The sequence below is a fragment of the Clinocottus analis genome, unplaced genomic scaffold, assembly GCF_023055335.1.
Source record: "Clinocottus analis isolate CAN_PGR_092001 unplaced genomic scaffold, fCliAna1.0.p SCAF_4, whole genome shotgun sequence".
Classification (NCBI taxonomy): Eukaryota; Metazoa; Chordata; class Actinopteri; order Perciformes; family Cottidae; genus Clinocottus; species Clinocottus analis.
The window spans coordinates 12,363,029-12,375,842 of NW_027176153.1; positions in this window are offsets into that span (position 1 = coordinate 12,363,029).

Genomic DNA, 12,814 nt, shown 5'->3' on the forward strand with positions numbered 1-12,814 from the left:
TGCGATAGAATTGTACACGCACACTAACGGAGAGCTATACACACACACACACACACACACACACACACACACACACACACACACACACAAAGCAAAGCAAAGCAAAACACACATGCTATAGTTGGAACAGAGCTCTCTGATTCGGTCTGCTCAGCAGGGAGTCCGTTGTCACAGTACCGTTTCCCATGGCTGGACTTTAAAGGGAAAATCCAGCTAAAAGACTACTTTCACATCCAGGGACACCGCGCATTACACACTGCCTGGCATTGACAGGGAAAGTGCTTAGGACATACAGTTTATGCGTAAACCCGACAGCTACAGGTCATGTTCGGGGAATTTCATTTTTAATACATCCAATCTACATTATTGAAACATGCATTTAGCCTGTGTCCTTTGTCATACATTGTATATATACACAGTGAAAAATCTCTTTTTTCATTTCTGTTTGTAGCAGTATCTCCCAATGTTTGAACACGAGTAAGAAGAGTGTCTGTATCTGCGTTATCCAACAAAATATGTCATCTGCTTCTGACGTTCTGCTGCACAGATATTAAAACACAATAGCTCACAAGCTCACTCGTGTTTATGTACGGTGCCTAATCTCCCACTGAACTCATTAATTAGGAAGGACGCAACTCTGACAGGCGGCAGGATGATTCTCTGTGGATCCGTCTCCAAAATGAAAGTACAGCTGCGGTCAAACTCCACTGAACGTAACGTTTAGACAAGCATTTCCCACAAAGCCATCAGCAGGGCAGCAGCAGGTTATACATCTTAGTGACGTTGCACTTTTTCCCGCTCCTCTCCTCTGGCTTGTGGCTTTGGAAGACTGTCCCAAAAACACAGGAATAACACATTTCAAAGCTGGTATCTGCCTGTGTAAGTTCAGCTGGTATTTGCCTTTAAACCACTACCAGCATGTATATACACACAGCATCGCAGACGGGCCGAAATAGCCCCGAGTGTTTATTTGTGTACCAGAGGAACTGGGTCGTCTCACAGCTCTCTTTGTAAGCTGGGTAGATTCTATTGGGGTTCGGCTTTTCCACAAAAACAGAAAGGCAATTCACTGTAATCTTTCGATCGTAGAAATATCGGACTCTGTATGTTTTCTCTTGCTTTAGACATAAATGAAAATACCCGAGTCGCTCCTGCACCTTTACCTTGCAGGCATGTACTGTATTGTGCACTACACACACACACACACACACACACACACACACACACACACACACACACACACACACACACACACACTGTCTCCGTTGTAAGCAAACCGTCTCCAGCACCCACTGCTGCATGAAGCCTGCAGGGATGTCGGGTGGTGAATGGGAGTGATTTGTGGTATATGTTTGAACATTAATCTCACTTTCAGAAACAAGATAATCCTTCCCTGGGCATGTCTGTCTGTCCTGCGGGGGAATTTGGGGAAGAGGTTTGTGGGATTTTTGTCCCGCATACCGGTGATTATTTTTTGCTGATTTACGCCCCAAGAGTCGGAGAACTTATGTTGGACATATGGACCTGCTGCTGCTCAATATTTCTTTTGTTTCCAGAGGGTTTTGTGCCGGTCAACTCTGATTTAAATCTTTCCTGAACTGTTCACATTGTATTTTGTATTGTGAGTCATTGCACTGCTGTAATAGGTTGTATGGCCAGGATTTATTGGATCAATGATATGAATATGTCATGGTTAGTGAGTGTGTGAGTAAGTTCAGTTCTTGTTCACCACCATTTAAATAACTGCAGGCATTTGTCATGATGTTCTCCTTTGAGACCCTGCACTGGTTTCCATGTCTTGCATGTCAAGCCTTTAAGGATTCAAACCTGTCGCATGGCATTTTTATGCTTAAGATTGGTAGTAGGAGTAGTCACTGTACAATAATCAAGCAACACTTGGAAAGATATTTATTGTCAGAAACATTATAAAATGAATAATACACTGTAAATATTTTTTTAAAAAGGTTTTAAGGATGTAGGGGGCAAGGTTAAGTGCAGGCTCAGGTCATAGCTCGCCTTTATTGCACTCAAATAGTTCTGCCTGGAGACAAAGGCTTCGTCATGGTTGTTTATTGTGCAGGTCATTTACTCCGTTTCCCCGTCCCGTGCATTGGTTTGCTGTGTTGCAACGCGTCAGTCGTCTCTCACGGTGAGCTATTAGAAAAAACTGATCAGAAGATACAGAAATACTACCATGCTGCTACTATAATGTTATTCTTTATTTTACCGTGTTCCTCCTTTGTAATCAGTTCAAAGCAAATCTATATTTTGTCACTGATAAACAACTGGTTTCCTAAAACTATTTGAACTGATTATAAGCAGTTAAGACTACACCTTTGCTCCCCCTTTGAAAATGTGTGAAAATGTATCCACAATGAAAGTCGTGATGGCGTTTGTACTCATCTGTCCAGGTGAGTAACAGGAACTTTTACAATGCCTTCATGTTCTGCTCTTGAAATGTTGTGCTTGACACGAGCTGGTGTTGTGTTTTTCTTGCTGGACTGAACTGAGCCTGAAGTCTTTAACCTATCCTTTAGAATTTAGTCAACTCGCCCATTTCCAAGAAAGTGGTCTTTAACTGAAAATATGAAATCAGTTGAGGAGAGAAAAAGTGATAAATAGTGAAGCAGATGAAAGGACGGTTCTGTCGGCGGTATATTGAATATGTGGGTCCCAATGGGAGCAATAGAGAGGAGGGTTCCCAAAGCGCTGACCCTCAACAATGTTCTTCCAAACCGCTTCACTTCTTTTGATTTATCACCCCATCATTCATCTTTCCACAGCAGAGGAGGTGAAGATTGAAGGGACCGTGAACCAAATCAGAAGAGGATGGAGGGCGTTTTGCAGAGGGAAGGAACTAAAAATGGTGGAATTGAAAGAAGAAGAATATGTTACGGTGGAATTTTCTGTGAATAAAGTTTGAGTTTGTGTCCAACAGTTTCTCTCAGCCATGAGTTCAATGCATTACGACTAATTCCCTCGGGTAGCCAATAGATGTTGGTGTGACAACGAGCACAGATCTCGTATCAAGAGTAGGAAACCGAAGATGAAGATGGTAAAGACAAGAAAAAAACCAACCGAAAATGGGGAAAGAAATCCACAAGGGAAGAGATGACGGCAACAGGGATGGAGGAAAAGAAAAAGCGTGCTTGGGGAACAGCAGCCGTTTCAGAGGTGATAAATGTTGTTTTGACACGTGTGTATCTACAGGCCCGAAGGTCACAGTTTAACAGGAGGAACGAAGGTCACTTAAAAGTCTGGGTCAAGTCAAATATGATTCCCGAAGTGACAGGCTGGGAATTTAACTTTATGGTTCAGTGTAGTCGATGGGTGAAGGACTAGCATGATAGTCACCCAGTAAAAGGTCATGTGACGGGTCACATTTAGTCAAATGAGCGGAATGGCAGTAATTTAAGATCATGTGGATACAGACAGCCACCAAGATGATGTAGGTCGAGGAAAGCAGGGATTTATAAAGACAATCTATACGCTGAATACAAATGTTGACTAAATTGCAAAGAAAGCAGGAAAGATACAAATGGAGTCACTATGACTCCAAAGCAAGACAGATACAATAGATTTACACTGACGGCATGCAAAAATAAATGAAAAAGGCAGACGGTAAGAGAGGTGGAACAGAAGACTTGAGAAGAGCGGTAAGAGAACGGGGAAATAAAGTGAAACAATATGTAATTTATGTAGCAGTTTACAAAAAAGAAGGAAGGAAAACAATGTTTTTATAAACAGTAATAGTTGTTGTTGAACTCACTCAATGGATGTCGATTAAGTTTTGTTGCACTTTTGACCCACAGACACAGATATTAACACACTTACACAAAATCTGGAAGCAATTACTTTATATCTGCAGGCTACATTCAACTAACATGCCGGGTAATAATAAACACGACTATGTGTGTGTGTGTGTGTGTGTGTGTGTGTGTGTGTGTGTGTGTGTGTGCGTGCGTGCGTGCGTGCGTGCGTGTGTGTGTGTGGCAGTGACCATGGGAAGATGCTAATTGTTAAGTCTGATGTGAACTACCTGCCGGAAACAAACATACACAAAGTAGAAAGTGTTGACACCACAAACGCACACGGCCTCACTATGACTCCATGAAACTTGGCTGAGTTTGTGTCAATAAGCGGATCCCGTCTGACCACGGGGGAGATGAGACAGATCTCTGAAACTGAACGCACGCTACGAGACTCTGGCAGCAGACCAGATAGCTGGTGGATTGGTCTTTGTCGCCGACCCAATTTGTTTTGGTCTGGTCTCTGATATTTTCAGTGTTCTTGATTTGTATTTTGGCCAAAGGCTAACACAAATAAGCCCGAAGAATTGCCTCAGACTCACAACATGCTCTATTTTACACACACTTTTGAAACAATTGCCAACTTTAGGGATTTTGCTGTTGACACTGACTCAAGTTTGACCTGACTCTGTTTTGACTCGGCCGACATGCAACCGACGATGCACAAAGAATTTGGTTCATCTTGAAATCACTGACGGGTGAATGCATTTTACGATCAAACACAACCACATGTCACGTCTCTCTGGAGCCGAGAAGCTTTTCTCATACACTGTTTGTGACTAAATCTATGCACCACAATGCATTTATAACTCATATAAATAAAGATGTATTACGCGTCCACATCACCGTGAGCCGGAAAAGGTGAAATAGTACAAAAAGTAACAAAATGGACGGGTGGGTCTGAAAACAATCAACTTTCAATCAGAAGAATGCTTGTGTGTCCAGTGTGAAACCACAAGTCAACGTTGACTTATTTGTCACATAACTTATGTGTACTTATTTTAATCCAAACCATGTTTTTCCCTCAACCTAAACAAGTAGTTGTGTTGTATGAACACCACGGTTCAGACAACGTTGAGCAGAGAGGACACAAGCTCCGGTCTGGGTAGAAGACACCTGGCAGATGTTGGTGGCTACTTCATTTTTTATGTGGACTTAAATATAATGTATATGTATATAATTTAAACATTTAGCGCTGCTGTCAAATTACATTTAATCCAAACGCAAATAACGTTTTACAACTTCAGAGCAAAACTTCACTGGAAAAAGTTCTGATTTCAATCAACTTTGACCTCCCAAAAAATGTTTAAAAGTTGTAATGCTCTCAAATACATAACAAGTCCTGGACCAGTGTCTCCAGTGAGCCCACAGATACAACATTGATGGACCCATTGGGGATAACTCCGGTCTAAAGCTTGCGATGTACATTTGTGTTGTTGTGGAATATCACCCGCCATTTGTTTTTCATCACTCCTCTCCTCAGTGACGGAGACGTAAGAGTTTCCCGTCCCGGGCCGGACTGCTGCATCTCTCCCCAGGAGACCATCACACGGGTCACCGGCCGGTCTCGGCCACGTGTGAGAGATCTCTGGATGAAATGAGCCCAGTCACAACAAAGACGGCCAGGCAAGCTCATCACAGAATATGTGCATAAATATGACACTGTTAATATCCACGGTCCCCAAATAAAACCTCCCAAAGTGTCATCATTGTTTTATCTTTTGTAAACATTAAAGATATCACTATGACACATTTGTCTCCGGAATTAACGTCCACCTGCCCTTTGATCACCTGACTCAACGTTTCTCAAGGCCAACCTGTAGATCTGCCCGCAGTTAGTAAACGTGTAATTTAATATTTATTATTAATTTTATTATTATTATCAGTATGTATTCTACATCGATCTGTCTTGAACTCCAGAAATTATAGACCTCAGCTGTCAACTGAGCCTGGACAGTTTTGGCCTTAAAGTTCAAACTAAATCTTTTTTTCTTATTCATCAATCCTACTCAATTCCCCTGGGTCTAACAGTTTGCAGTAAATAAATGATAACAATAACAATAATAATAATAATAATAAAGAAACAATAACCTTAGCAGTAAGTACAGTAGAATTAAACTATTACAAAATGTAAAATATGTCCCCAAATATGTTATTGTTGTAAAAACATCAATGTGTTTTAGATTTGAGATGAAGAGAGCTCATGCATGTTCGCATCAACAAAGGATATATAATAAAAAATACATATTGTTGGTGTGTGGGTCGTATACACACACACACACACACACACACACACACACACACAAACACACACACTTTACATTTCCCATGTCGTGTGTGTTTGTTTGTAACAATAACTTATGTGTGGGTTTCCTGTGACAGGATTGGTCATATATCTTTCAACACTGCCTCTCTTCTTCATCTTGACTGTCTGCACTCAGTCTCTCAACAAGCATGAGTGTGTGTGTGTGTGTGTGTGTGTGTGTGTGTGTGTGTGTGTGTGTGTGTGTGTGTTTGTGGTGGAGGGAAGAGAGAAAACAGGCTAATGGAGGATCATAAATAAAAGGTCACTGCCACATGTTCTTTGCGTGTGCCTCACATGAAAGGGGAGCCGCTACGTGGAAACACATGTTGGCTCTGCGATAACCTCTGTCATAAATGTACAGAGCGAACAGGACACTCAAAGAAAATTGGGAAGAGAAGATTAATGAGACAAGAAGCAGACAGCGCTTTCATTATAAGTCAATAATAATATAGATCTTTCCAGACATTAAACTTTGTGTGATGCGTCAAGTATATCTTCATGAGGTGAAATGGAAGGAAGGAAGAGGAGCTTAGATATCAGGAGGGTGATCAGAGTAGAACTGCTTCTCCTTTACGTTCAGAAAAAAGAACCGGTCAAAGAGGACATATATCATTTCCAGGTGCATACCTGCATGTGGGGTTTCTAGTAGAAGATGCTTTAATGTTTAAAAAAGACATTATGCTTCTACCGTCTGTCTGTATTCACTCTCTGTTTCCGGGCTTGTTTCTCTAAGCCCCCCTTCCTCCTCCCAAATAAGCTCTGACTGGCTTGTGAAATAAATATGGTGCATCTTTGCAAATGGAGTTCTATAGCTGAGGTTGGAGATACTAAGATGGAGCCAGTATATCCTAATGAGCCTGCATAAGAGAAGAAAGGGAGCCAAATCTGAATGGCTTATTGAATCACATGTCTTTTATGCTCAGCAGCCCACATAGAAACAGACAGGGTTGTCTTATTTCACAGCTTGTGGGCTGGAATGCCCTCCAGATACCCACAAGCACTGAAAAACTAATTTGTTTCTTTGTGATATGTCCCTGGTGGAAAATGCACACACACATACACAACATGACTTTAACCTGGTTCAGCAGAAGGACTTTAAGTTGGGCTTGAAGGAAGATGCAACATGTGGCCAAAATGTCGAAAAAGGATGTTAAAGCTGCGAAAACCAAACATATTCCCTCATTCTTCAGATAGTACGTGTAATTGTGTAATTACTGGGCCCTAAATATGGGAGACATTCACTGTAAGAAGTTTCTGTGGTTTTCACAGTATTATTACTGTATACAGGCCATATTCTTACTGTAGAACTCCTATACAGCATGTTGGTGTAGATCTGCAAACTTAACCTTGTTAAAGGTTTCACTAGAGTCTCAACAGCATATTTTAAATCAATATGGCAGTGACATAGCACTTCTTTATTGAGTCTTAAGGAACACAGTGATGCACTGCAGACACAACGATGAGCTAGACCAGGACCATCTTACGGATCTGTCCTTTGACACGCTCACATCTTTACTGGCTGTGGACAGATGGCTGCCGATGCTAACCATCACGGTTAGTTTACATGACACTTGACAGGTGACCAATTTGGACCATCACTTGTGGTATTAGGTCAGTTTGAAAGTGGACCGAGAACACAGGCAAATGGTGCATCTCAAGTCTCTTTTTTAGTATGTCCTCGCTCCCTAATCCCTGCTTGAACTGAAAGTTGTTCGGGCTCCCTAACTTGAAAGATCATCCCAAAGGACTCTCAAGAGCAGCCTTCACGAAAGTCGTTCAGCGTAAAGAGCTGACGTACTCGGAAAACCAACTCCACCTCCAAGCTAGAGCTGGCAAATTTTCACTTGAAGCAAGAGGGGAAATGTGGATGTAATTAAGAGATTTGGGATGCACTGAAGGAGTCAAGTGAAGTTAAGAAGGGTTGATATAATGGAGCGCTAATGAGCTGATTGTTGGCAGGTGGGTGGCCACACACACACACACACACACACACACACACACATATACACACACACACACATATACACACACACACACACACACACACACAAGAAAAGAGACGACCAGACGGAACGCCCCAAGTCTCATATGTCATTTCCTCGATCCTCACATGAACCGGAAGTTGTTATGTTCTCGCCATATTGACGGCCGTCCCAAAGCACTTAATTGTGCACTGAGGAGCAACGAGGGACCTCCAAGGAGCCATGAGCGAGGATGAACGAGGGCAGCCTTCCAGAAAGGGTTTGGAAGTTTTATATTTTATTTGTTTTCTGATTCCTCATCTGGTTAAAATATGTGCATCTGAACAACAAAAAGGACCACAAACATGTTTCTTCATTTATAAATATGTGTCTTCTCTTGACCTCTTATTTCCCTCAATAATATTCATTATAGATAAAGTCAGAGAGAGACACTTTTTACATAATTTATCATCATTTTATCATCCTTTCCATTTAGTCACGTCTCGTGGGTTTGATGAGTTATGCAATTTAAAATTCCCCTCAAAACATTGAGCCTAATAAATAGATTCCAGTGCTTAAGAGAAACCATATTCATATTCTGGGTTAATTAATAATGACTATCGCAAATAATGAATGAATAAGACCAAAGCAATCCGCCAGTAGAAATAAGTCCTGCACTTATAAGCAGGGCACAGAACACAGTAACACTCAATGCAGTTTGTTAAAGAGGCAACAGGTAAAACATCTTTACTGATGATCACTGTGTCTTTATTTGTACAAGTACAGTGATCATGCGTTTCGACACAAACTCCCTCAAAAGTCTCGACAGCTGTTAAAGCCGACTGACAGCTGGAGAGATGCTGTAACAGCCGTCAACGGAGAACAGCAGCTGCTGTTGTCAGACACTGAAGCTGCTTCACGTTACGCTTTGGAGGAAAGACGTCCTCTTTCTCCTCTCCTTGTGCACGTTCATGTCTCTCTGTGCAACTCAGTAAGGACTAAAACACGACGAAAAGACCCACGTGAGAGAAACGTGGATGCGATTAAGAGACTTGAGATGTTCTCAGAGACACATGGTGCACATATTGAGCATTTCAAGGGAATACTGAGTGAGCTTCAACAATTACTGTGTCTGGGCCAGAGTGTCTGGGCCGGAGTTAGTGGGTGACATAGTGTCCATGCGGGTGCTCTGGTACGTCTCGTTGGGAGGACAGATCTGAGTTTTAGACCGTGGGAATGAAGATGTTTTTGGAGATCTCTCATTACAGAGGCTGTTTGAGTAGTAGAATTTGGTTTTCGAGTTAAAAGCAGGTTGCTTTACTAGGAACACTGTTTTATAGATGTTACACATTGTGATTTGTTTTGCCTCCTGTTGATGCCTTTTTAGGTCGGTTGAATAATACAAAATGAAATCTAAAGTTTCAGCTTTAAGGCTTGAAATCAGGCAATATATTAAGAAATATTATGTCAATCAGGGTTCCCACAATAGACATGAACATGTATGAGTGCGCAATCAAAAGAAATGCCCAATTTCTTTATTTTTTTTTTAAAATGAAGTGTTTCAATGCTCTTCCCCCTCTCTCTCCCTTCCTATCTTACCACATCGGCTCTCATCTAATTACTGAAGTACCAAAGGGGGATGACCTCATCACCCCAACGCCATGGTAACGCCCCGCAGCCGTTCACCCTGGGTCCCCGGGATCCTGGGAAGGTGGAGGAATGTGGAATGTGATTGGTCTGTGAGAGGCAGAGAGGACGCGCAGGGTGGGAGCGAAGCAACCTGAGGATGGATTAAATGACACTTGTACAGGCACACACACACACACACACACACACACACACACACACACACACACACACACACACACACACACACCTCTACAAACTGTGCTGAATCCACTCACACACACACACAAACACACACACTCACACACACACAGGCAAACACACAATAGGCTTCCTCTGTTGGCCAAAGTATTAAACGGCATAACACCCTGAAGCCATAAACACACAACACAAGCATGCGATACCTGCAAAGCAGCAGCTATCAGTCTAATTCACTTTGTCTGTCCAGGCTGCAGGGCAGATCTATGAAGTACGGGAAGTGAAGGGTGCTGAAAGCCTTATTTTCATTTATTCACACAATGTCAAGAGTTGAAATATTTGAAATGCTGGAATTGTACTCGCTTTACTAAATCACAGCGCCGTGACGGCTTCCTTTCAAACAGAGCAGATCGGATGTTCCTGACGATGTAAATCAAGTGAACCTCACAGCGTTGACCCTGTCGGTGAAAGGGGTTTACCTTGGTAAAAAGAAACAGGTAAGTTACAAAGCACTGTTCTCATTGAATATTTAGGTTAATATTCGTTGAAAGTTTACCATTTAAATATTTAGTTGACATTCAAATAAGTAAAAGAGAAAGCAGCTGTAAAGGACAGTAAATCACAGCTCTAAGGCCAGCTTTGAGATCTGTGTGTGTGTGTGTGTGTGTGTGTGTGTGTGTGTGTGTGTGTGTGTGTGTGTACTGCTGTTTTGTCTCAATCTGTGTTAGGAGGACCATGTAACTTTGTAGGACTTTAACTTGCAAAAGTATTTGTTTTATTTTGCACTCTTTACTCATACTTAAGTAAATCTACTTAATATTTCTGACAAAACCGGAAAATCAATTGCACACTCTAGCCTTTTATATCATGTTGGTGGAAAGAAGATATATTAAACGAAGCACAGCGGGGTCACATGACTAAGCTAAAAGCAGACCTGGCGTGATGGCATTTAGTGGTCTCATTTGCCCACTGGTTTTTAGCAAATGCCCATTTTAAGAAACATCAAAGCTTCAAAGCATATAAGAAAAAACAATAAACTCTCTTTGTTCGTGTTTGTTGATTAGACCTTTTTTCAGGCACCTAACTAAAAATCCAATGACTTTTAGACAGACGGTCACTGGCTCGGTTTTGTAAATCAGCTTATTTAGAGAGCTATAAAGGTTGTGCCCTGTAACGTGTGTGTGTGTGTGTGTGTGTGTGTGTGTGTGTGTGTGTGTGTGTGTGTGTGTGTGTGTGTGTGTGTGTGTGTGTGTGTGTGTGTGTGTGTGTTACAAAAAGAACATTAGTCTTCAGAGAGGAGAGTTCGTCTGGCTAATTGAAATTGCTGATGTTATCAAACGCATGAAGCGAGCTCATTTTATTGCCCACTGATGCTGTCATCCACCTGCTAAAAATGTCTTCACCCTGGTTAAGTGGAGTTTGCCCTGCTTTGTGCGACATTTACTGAACAAAGTAATGATACTTGTGCACTTGTGCCTGGGTCTGTTTGGGCTCAAATCACATTTTTTTTCTCCTTCTTGTGTTGGTGTAAGAAAGTCATTCAGCACTTCTAGGTCAGAATCGTAGACGACCTCTAATCTTATTCTAAGAAACCCTAGACATCTGTGTTTTTTATTATAGACACGTAACTAAATGTCTTTCATCTTTTATATGAAAAAGGGCCATATTAGCTGACAAATTGATCTTCATCATGACAAAATAAAACCAGTAGAAGCTTTCAACAAAGGGCATTTCTTCATTGGTGTAAGAGAAAAGAGAATTTCACTTCTAAAGCGATGACATTGTCACACACACACACACACACACACACACACACACACACACACACACACACACACACACACACACACACACACACACACACACACACACAAAGTGCCTCGTCCCCATTCAACAAACCCACACAAACACTCATTCATCCGACTTGAGGCTGGCACAGGCAGCTCTCTAATCAAAACACATCTTCAGAAACAGAGGCAGAGCAAGACAGAAAGAGCGTGAGGCGCTCTGAATGTGTTGTCAATTAGCAGCAGCAGCGGCTCAATGGCTCCTGAGTGAAAGACGCTGAAACAGGAAAGATCCTGACTGAATCAAACAGGTCTTTTGTGTTTATGCCGTCTCTAATGTGGACCCAGAACTAAATGTTTAACTCAGTTGTTCAACTTCTTCAAAGATTTGGTCAAGAATTAGTTTTATGGAAACAATGAGGCAGCTTGTACAGACAGGCCTCCAGTGTGCTGGGAGATATATTGTCTGGGACCTTTCAGAACTCAGTTATCCCCTTCCTGTGCTATTATTCTTTTGGGCTTGTCTATCAAGGGTGTAATTCATTACCGCCTGCATTCTGATGCTTACACACACACACACACACACACACACACACACACACACACACACACACACACACACACACACACACACACACACACGGTTATCGGAATCAACTTTCTACTGCGTTTGTAATCTATGATATTATTATGTGTGTTGGTCCTGTGGCTAGTTGAAGCACACCACCCTGTATGTTTAGGGACGAGTTTGTTATTGAGCTGAAATGTTTAAATAATGTTTAGGATGTTTGACATGTTGTTTTTCAGTGTTTGGTTTTGAGACTGAAATGTTAGCTAAAATTGGTTTCCAAATTATTCCAAGGAAACCGGTGTTAAAACCATTGGTTGTGTTGTTAAACCGCAGCCCTCCTGCAGATGAAAGTGGACAGGATAAAATTAATTGTGGTGGAAAGATATTTTACCGAATTAATGCATATAGAAAAGGTCCAGTCTTTTCATTTCTTCCAGCATTCCTTTTTTGCTACATTGTGAAGGACATTAATGGGAATAATTTCTCCCATCGGGCTCAATCGCAATTCCGTTAGTCGTATCTGCCAATCTAAATGTGCTGTTTCAACATCACCTCAC